Consider the following 7,436-nt stretch of genomic DNA (forward strand, 5'->3'; position numbering starts at 1 on the left):
AAATCAACTTTTTAGTACAAAAATTAAAATTTAATTTTTATACTAGAAAGTTACTTTAAAAAGTACTAAGAAAGCTGTCACAAACAAAGTTTTAACAAAAAAATTGTAAATCTCGATGAAAATGAACTTATAAGGTTAAATAAAATACAAATCTAAGAATTTTTTGAAAAAAAATATATAGATATAAATTTTAAACGCAACAATCGAAGAAATCTACAGATAAAATTTCAAATTAAAGGCTGGAGGAGATAGATGAGATGTGATATGTCATCAAAAAATTATCTTGATTGGACACGAATCTCGAAACAAAATCAAGTTGGAAACTTCAAAAATTAATTCAGAGATTATCTTAATTTCGATTTCAGCAAACTTATAGTTGAACTGAGCGTCTCGGAAATATGAACCCAACGACACCAAATTCAACCCAATCCGAGCCCAAATGAGTACAAATCAAGGACCTGAAGCGCCATTAGAAGGTTTGAACCACAAATTGTGTTACCAAACGGTCTCCAAATTTGATGATTTTATAGTCGAATCGAGCGGCTCGACGAGATGAATCCAACAAGCCCAAGATCGCTGAATTTCGACATCATTAAGACCTTCAAATATCTGATGAATGGTGCATGATCAAGGGATTCGATCAATATCGGCCGTCCATCCAACCACTCCCAACTTACCCTTGATCCTCCACCTATTTACGGGTCATGCCATTCCCAAAATATATAATTAGAGCTCCATCTCCTCTTGAAAAAAGGACCCCTTGAGCCTAAGGAAAAAAGAGAGAGATCGGAGATCGCTCTTGCTTCCTAGCCTCCTCGACCACCGCCGTTGCTCCACCAAACCACCACCTGAAGCCCTGCGCTCCGCCGGACCACCGCCTAACACCGTTACTCCACCGAACCACCACCTGACGCCCTGTGCTCCGCCGAACCATTGCATAATACCGTTATACCGCCAGACCACCACCTGACGTCCCTTACTTTGCTAGACCACCACCTGACGTCGTTGCTCCGCCGGACCACCTTTTTAGGCCGTCACCTCCGCCGGACCACCGCCTGATGCCGTTGTTCCACCGAACCATCACTTGAGGCCCTCACCTTCCTCAACCAAATTCGGACTTCTGTCGTACCACTACTTGAGGTCCTCACCTTCGCCGGACCAGCGCCTGACGCTGTTGCTCCGCCAGACCATCACCTAAGGCTCGGCCTTTTTCCGGACCACCACTTAAGGCCCGGTGCTCCACTAGGCCACTACCTGAGGTCTGGACTTTAGCCGGATTACCACTTGAGGCCTTGTGCTCCACCATGACACCACCTGAGGCCCGACCTTCTATTGGGCCACCACCTGACGACCATAGATCTACCAAAGTACCACCCTACTACAACGGTCTTTCTGACACTGGTCTCCTGACGGATATGGTCCTTCTGACCTCTGTAGCCTACTATGGTCCTTCCAACCTCCATCAACAGACAACGGTCTTTCTAACCCTGGTCTCCAGCCAACTACGGTCCTGCTGACCTCCGTCGCCTACTATGGTCCTTCCAACCTCAATCAACAGACAACGGTCTTTCTAACCATGGTCTCCTGCCGACTACGGTCCTTCTGACCTCCGTCACCTACTATGGTCCTTCCGACCTCCATCAACAGACAACAATCTTTCTAACCCTAGTCTCCTGCCGACTATGGTCCTTTTGACCTCCATCGCCTACTACTATCCTTCCAACCTACATGGCCAGACAACGGTCTTTCCGACCTCTGTCTCCTACCGACTACGGCCCTTCCAACCAAACAAACATGTCTATGTTAATTATTGTAACTCCCACCATGTAATGCGCTCTATATGACGTACATTTGTAACAACAAGCCAAGGCCTTCTCCCTAAGAAGGGTCTCATTTATAATCGACTGTAAAAACTAGTGGATTCATTCAAACTGGGCCAACCCCTGTGGTTTTTCCCCCTATTTAGGGGTTTCCACGTAAAAACTCGGGTGTCTCTTATGAATGTTACACCCTCTCTCACTTATCTGATTGTGTGCTGGATTTTCGTACAATGCTAAGACGTTAAACTATTTATTTCTCTACCGCCGCGAATACTCCAGGACGCAACAAGATGATTTAGCATTAGATGTATGAAGCAGTAAAAAAACTGGTCAAAATCAAGCTATAGGTGCAAATATAGCGGCAGGAACCATAGGGGTAAAATAGGGCAAAGGGGGATGTAGTTTGGGGAATGGAAAGGAAAAATAAATACTAGTATTGAAAGAATTTTCATAAGAAATTCTGCCACTTTAAACAGGCGGAATTTTGCGACATCAATTTCTTGCTAAACTTCTACTAAAATTTTCGATGGCAAAATTTTATTGGTTAAGCCTCGTGGTTCTATAGTTTCCTTATATATAACTTAAATAATATAGATTATTTCATAATATATCCAAATTAATTATAATCTTTGCATGGATTTAACCCTATATGAACTAAATAATGATTTATATAAATAAATAATCGCGGTAGGAAAAGAAAGGCATAATAATTTTTTAGCGGTGGTTAAGAATTGGTTTGGGACGTCTTTCTTATTGTTTCTTAAAGCTGCTTTCTTTACAAAATTTTTATTTTATGTACTATAAAGTTTTTTTAAGAAGTAAGAAAGTTGTTTATGAATTTTCCTTCATAAATTATGTCGAAGAAGACCTTATTTCATCTCTAATGGTCTCTTTATCCCATTTCAAAAAAATTCTCTCCTAAACACCTTCTTCGACCTCTCTGTCACTCGATACAATTTCAACTTGTTTCTTGACAGTTTTAACATATATATTTGTTCCAAATAATTACGTAATGATTGGTTTTTATATAATTGTTTGTTAAAACTTTTAGTTTTGAATCGTATTTATATGATATAATGTGTTGTCATTATATTTTGTGATTTATTGTTTGTATCCATAAGAAAATATATTGAAGTGCTATTTTTAAATTTTTGTACTAGCTTTCGTCAAATTCCAAACAAATTATTCTTCAGAAACATTCGATACATTGATAGTAGAAAATATGACGATAACATTAACCAGAATTTTTGGTGGCCTTTTTCCTCCATAATTTCCAACAAAATTACGGTCGGAATTTCCAACGGGAAAATTTTTGTCAACGATTATTAGTCGCCGATAATTCAAGCACATTTTTGCCAGAATTCTGCTAGAAATCCATCAGAAATATTTCCAACAAATATATATTCCGACAGAACCCTGTTTCCAACGCATGTTTTAACAACGAAAACAATTTCATCAGAAATCCTCTATAAATTATAATTTCTGACAAAAATTCTTTGATTCCCGACGGATTTTTTCTATCTTAAATAACTAATTTTCCTGTAATGAATAAAACACCTAAAAACTTTAAACTAATATAACCTAACAAAAATGGTAGATAAAAAAATAAAAAATCAAAATCTTAGACTTTAAAAACAAGCAAAAGCATATGCTTTGTGACCTAAGAAGAAGAAAAGAAAAAGAGAAGGAAGAAGAGAGAGATAAGGAGAGTAAAGGAGGGGGAAGGAAGAGAAAGAAAGGGCTTCCAATTGGTAGCCTTGGTCAAACGAGGATATAGGCAAGGGTTCATTCAAAGGGGAATCGATGGCTATAAGAGAAGAGGGTACATGATGCCCTAGAATCATTCTTTTTTAAATCCCATTGAGAGGTGATGCAAGAAGCGTGATTTTTGAGCTAATAGTGGGCTGAAATGGCTTCAACTACATTGGGGGCAGAATGGAGTCTGATTTCATATTTGTGGATTCTCTCAATTTTTTAACCGGTATAAATTATTACACTATATCTGAAACAAGTATTCTAAAAGGGTTGGCTATGTATGTCACGCACATCTTTTAATTGATGGGTGTTGTATGGTTATCAAGACATATGGCCGACATAATTTATGGATATTATAGGATTGACTTGCCCGGCTAACCTTCTTAAGAGCCAGAGTTGATTTTGGCGTACGACATCCGAAAGTTAAGAAATAAAGAGATTCTGATGGTTAAAGTCTAGTGGAAGCACCGGACTGCACGTGAAGCGACTTGGGAGAAGGAGTCTGACATGAGACAGTCGTACCCGTTTGGATTGGATAATGTCGAGGACGACATTTTTTCGAAGTTGGGGAGATTGTGAAGATCTGATTTCTGCTCCAGGATCGTCCAGGACGTTCTGGATCGTCCTGGGACGATCAGTTGAGAATCTGCTCCAGATTTTGCCCAGATTTATTCCAGGTGATTTCCTGTAGGCATCGTCCAGGCCTATCGAGGACTTCGGCCAAGCCGATTGGCACTGTAGAAAATATCAGCCGGAAAATAGTTCTGGGAACCGTCCAGGACGATCGAATTTGGTCTGATCGTCCTGGGCCGATCTGAGTTTTATAAAGCTGAAATCAGTCGTTTTGAAGAAAGAGAAATATAGATGATTTGTTCCGCTGCATTTGATGTTTTTAGTAGCTCTGTGTCTGTCTGTGTGTTTATTTTTGAGTTGAAATAATTTGGAAGATTCAGTTCAGTAAGCAAATTCCAAAGCCAGATCCTGGATAAAAGGTTTAGTCGCGGCCCGGTGCGAGCGGGATTCATCCCGGGTCGAGTCGGGTCGTGACACGTGTGATCTCCGAGGGTGAGTTGCCGGTGAGTAAAATGTCGTCGACGTAGATGAGGATATAGAGTTGGTTGGAGCCCGATTTGTAGATAAAAAGGGAAGGGTCAGCATAGCTAATGTTAAAACCGAAAGATTGAAGATGATGAGAGAGGGTGGCGTACCATTCGAGTGGAGATTGTTTGAGTCCATATAGCGCTTTGTTTAATTTGCACACGAACGTAGGATGAATGACGTCTTGAAACCCGGGTGGTTGTTCCATATAAACGGTCTCAGATAGTTGACCGTGTAAGAAAGCGTTGGAGACGTCGAGTTGGTGAATATCCCATTTGAAATGAAGGGCGACAAGAATGAAGGCACGGATAGTGGGGATTTTGGCGACGGGACAGAAGGTTTCCAAGTAATCAATGCCGTGTTCTTGGTTGAATCCCTTAGCAACAAGCCGGGCCTTGTACCTAGCAACGGTGCAGTCGGACTTAAGTTTAGTTCTGTACGTCCATTTGCATCCGAGGATATTTTGAGTCGGATGGGGAGGGACGAGATCCCAAGTTCCTTGCATTTGTAAGGCTTGAAATTCTTGCGACATAGCTGCACGCCATTGCTCACTTTTGCTTGCTTGATTGTAGGTTGTGGGTTCAGAGTCATGAAGAATATGAGAGAGATTAAAAATTTTCTTTGGTTTAGAGTTACCTGTCTTGGATCGGGTAACCATGTGATGAGTGGGAGGTTGTGATATGGGACGAGTAGTGCACGGATTGATATTGGAAGTAGGGTGCAAATGTTGGCTGTGGGAGATAGCAGGGGAGGTAGGAACCTATGTTTGTGAAGTCCGGTTGCTCGGCTATGGTGTATGTGTGGGTTGAGAGGGATTAGAAATGTGATTGCTGATAGTAGGCGGAAGGCTGGTAGTAGGTACGAGGAGCAGCGGAGGGATGGTGGGGAATGAACTGTGGGTTGGTGGGTTATGACTAGAGATTATTTTGAAGGGAAAAATTTGCTCATTGAAAATGACGTGCCGAGATGTATAAACCTTATTATTATTGGGATCCAAGCAGCGATAGCCTTTCTGAAGGGGAGCATAGCCAATGAAGATGCAAGGGTGAGAGAGAGGAGATAGTTTGTGACTCGAGTATGGCTTAAGCCAAGGATAACATAAGGATCCGAGAACCTTCAGATGCGTATAGTTGGGTGGTTCTTGATATAGGATTTCGTGAGGGGATTTATTGTGCGTGTTGGGGGAAGGAAGTTTGTTTATTAGGTAGACAGCTGTGAGAAGAGTATCTACCCAAAGGTAGCATGGGAGAGAAGCTTCGATGAGCAAGGCGCGAGTTGTCTCGGTAATGTGGCGATGCTTGCGCTCGGCGACTCTGTTCTGAGATGGCGTGTAGGGACATGTGAACTGATGAAGGATACTTTGAGCGGCAAGGTATGATTTGAATTTGTTGTTGATGAACTCGCCTCCGTCGTCAATATGAAGCTTGCGAATTTGAGTTTGAAACTGCCGTTCGATCATTTTCTGAAATTCAAGAAATTTAGAAAAAACTTCCAATTTTTGTGTTAGTGGGTAAATCCAGGTGTATTTGGAGTAATCATCGATAAAACTAACATAATATCGAAAATCGTAGTTAGAAGTAATTTGGGCCGGACCCCAAACGTCAGAATGAACTAACTCAAATGGAAAAGAGCTATTATTAACATATCTTGAAAAGGGTAAGCGATGGCTTTTAGCCATCCTACACGATTTGCATTCATCAGTAAAAGATTTATTACAAATGTGAGAAAATTGTTTTCCTATTTGAGAAAGTGTTGCCGACGACGGGTGTCCGAGGCGCCGGTGCCAGAGATCGGGAATAGTCTGAACGGAAATAAGAGCAAGCTGAGACGTGGCATTAATCTTATTCTTGGCTGGGCGAAGGGGATAAAGCCCGTTAATACACGGACCCGTGAGAAGAGTGTTGTTGTTCGTCTGATCCTTGATGACATAGCCATGCGAAGAAAAGGTGATATTGCAATTGTTGTCAGTGGTCAGTTGATGAACGGATAATAAGTTGAAAGAAAGATTAGGAACGAAGTTTAATTGAGAAAGTTGGAGGTTACCTTGCGGGGTGGGTAACAAACCTTTGCCGATGTTGTGAATAGGGAGCGGCTATCCGTTTCCTACGGTGACTTGAGTAGAACCGGTGTAAGGATGCGAGTTATGAAGTTGTGTTGGATCCGAGGTAAGGTGGGAGGACGCTCCGCTATCAAGATACCACTCGGTCGGTGTCGGAGGCACTGGTGAAGTAAAGAGAGCGGTGTTAGGCTATTCGGTATTGTATTGATCGTCGTGGCGGTGCCAACACTTGACTGCAGAGTGACCGTTCTTGCCACATATTTGGCAAGTGATTACGGTTCTGGGTGGTCATCCGCCTTTAGTGTTGGAGGACTGGTTCTGGTTTTTGTAGTTGGATCGACCGCGAGAAGAGTTGGATCGGCCTCGCCCACGTCCATGTTGGGCTGCGAGAGCGGTAGAATTTCCTGAGATTTGTAGGGAATGGAGTTCACGGGCGGTTTCATGTGCGAGGTTTAATTCCTCGCTACACAATAGAGTATAGAGATCGTCGAGAGAGATCGGTTGGAGATTTGTCCGGATGGACGTTTTGAATGATTGATAGGTGGATGGGAGGCCATCCAGCGTGTAATGAATAATTTCTTCTGCGGCGATAGGAGCACCGGTTGCAGCGAGCGAATCAACTTTAGTCTTGATTTCAAGAAGATATTGTGCCATGTTTTTGTCCTTCATGGTGAGATAATGAAGCTCATGTTTGAGCTGAATGA

At 42.0% G+C, this 7,436-nt stretch overlaps 1 non-coding gene across 1 annotated transcript; it reads left to right on the plus strand.

Annotated features, from left to right (window-relative positions):
• Positions 1-3,837: 3,837 nt before the first annotated feature.
• On the plus strand, positions 3,838-3,959 carry LOC114580430. The gene has a single exon (XR_003701821.1). It is a non-coding gene; the product is annotated as a U11 spliceosomal RNA (small nuclear RNA).
• The last annotated feature ends 3,477 nt before the right edge of the window (positions 3,960-7,436 follow it).

The sequence above is a fragment of the Dendrobium catenatum genome, unplaced genomic scaffold, assembly GCF_001605985.2.
Source record: "Dendrobium catenatum unplaced genomic scaffold, ASM160598v2 fragScaff_scaffold_118, whole genome shotgun sequence".
Classification (NCBI taxonomy): Eukaryota; Viridiplantae; Streptophyta; class Magnoliopsida; order Asparagales; family Orchidaceae; genus Dendrobium; species Dendrobium catenatum.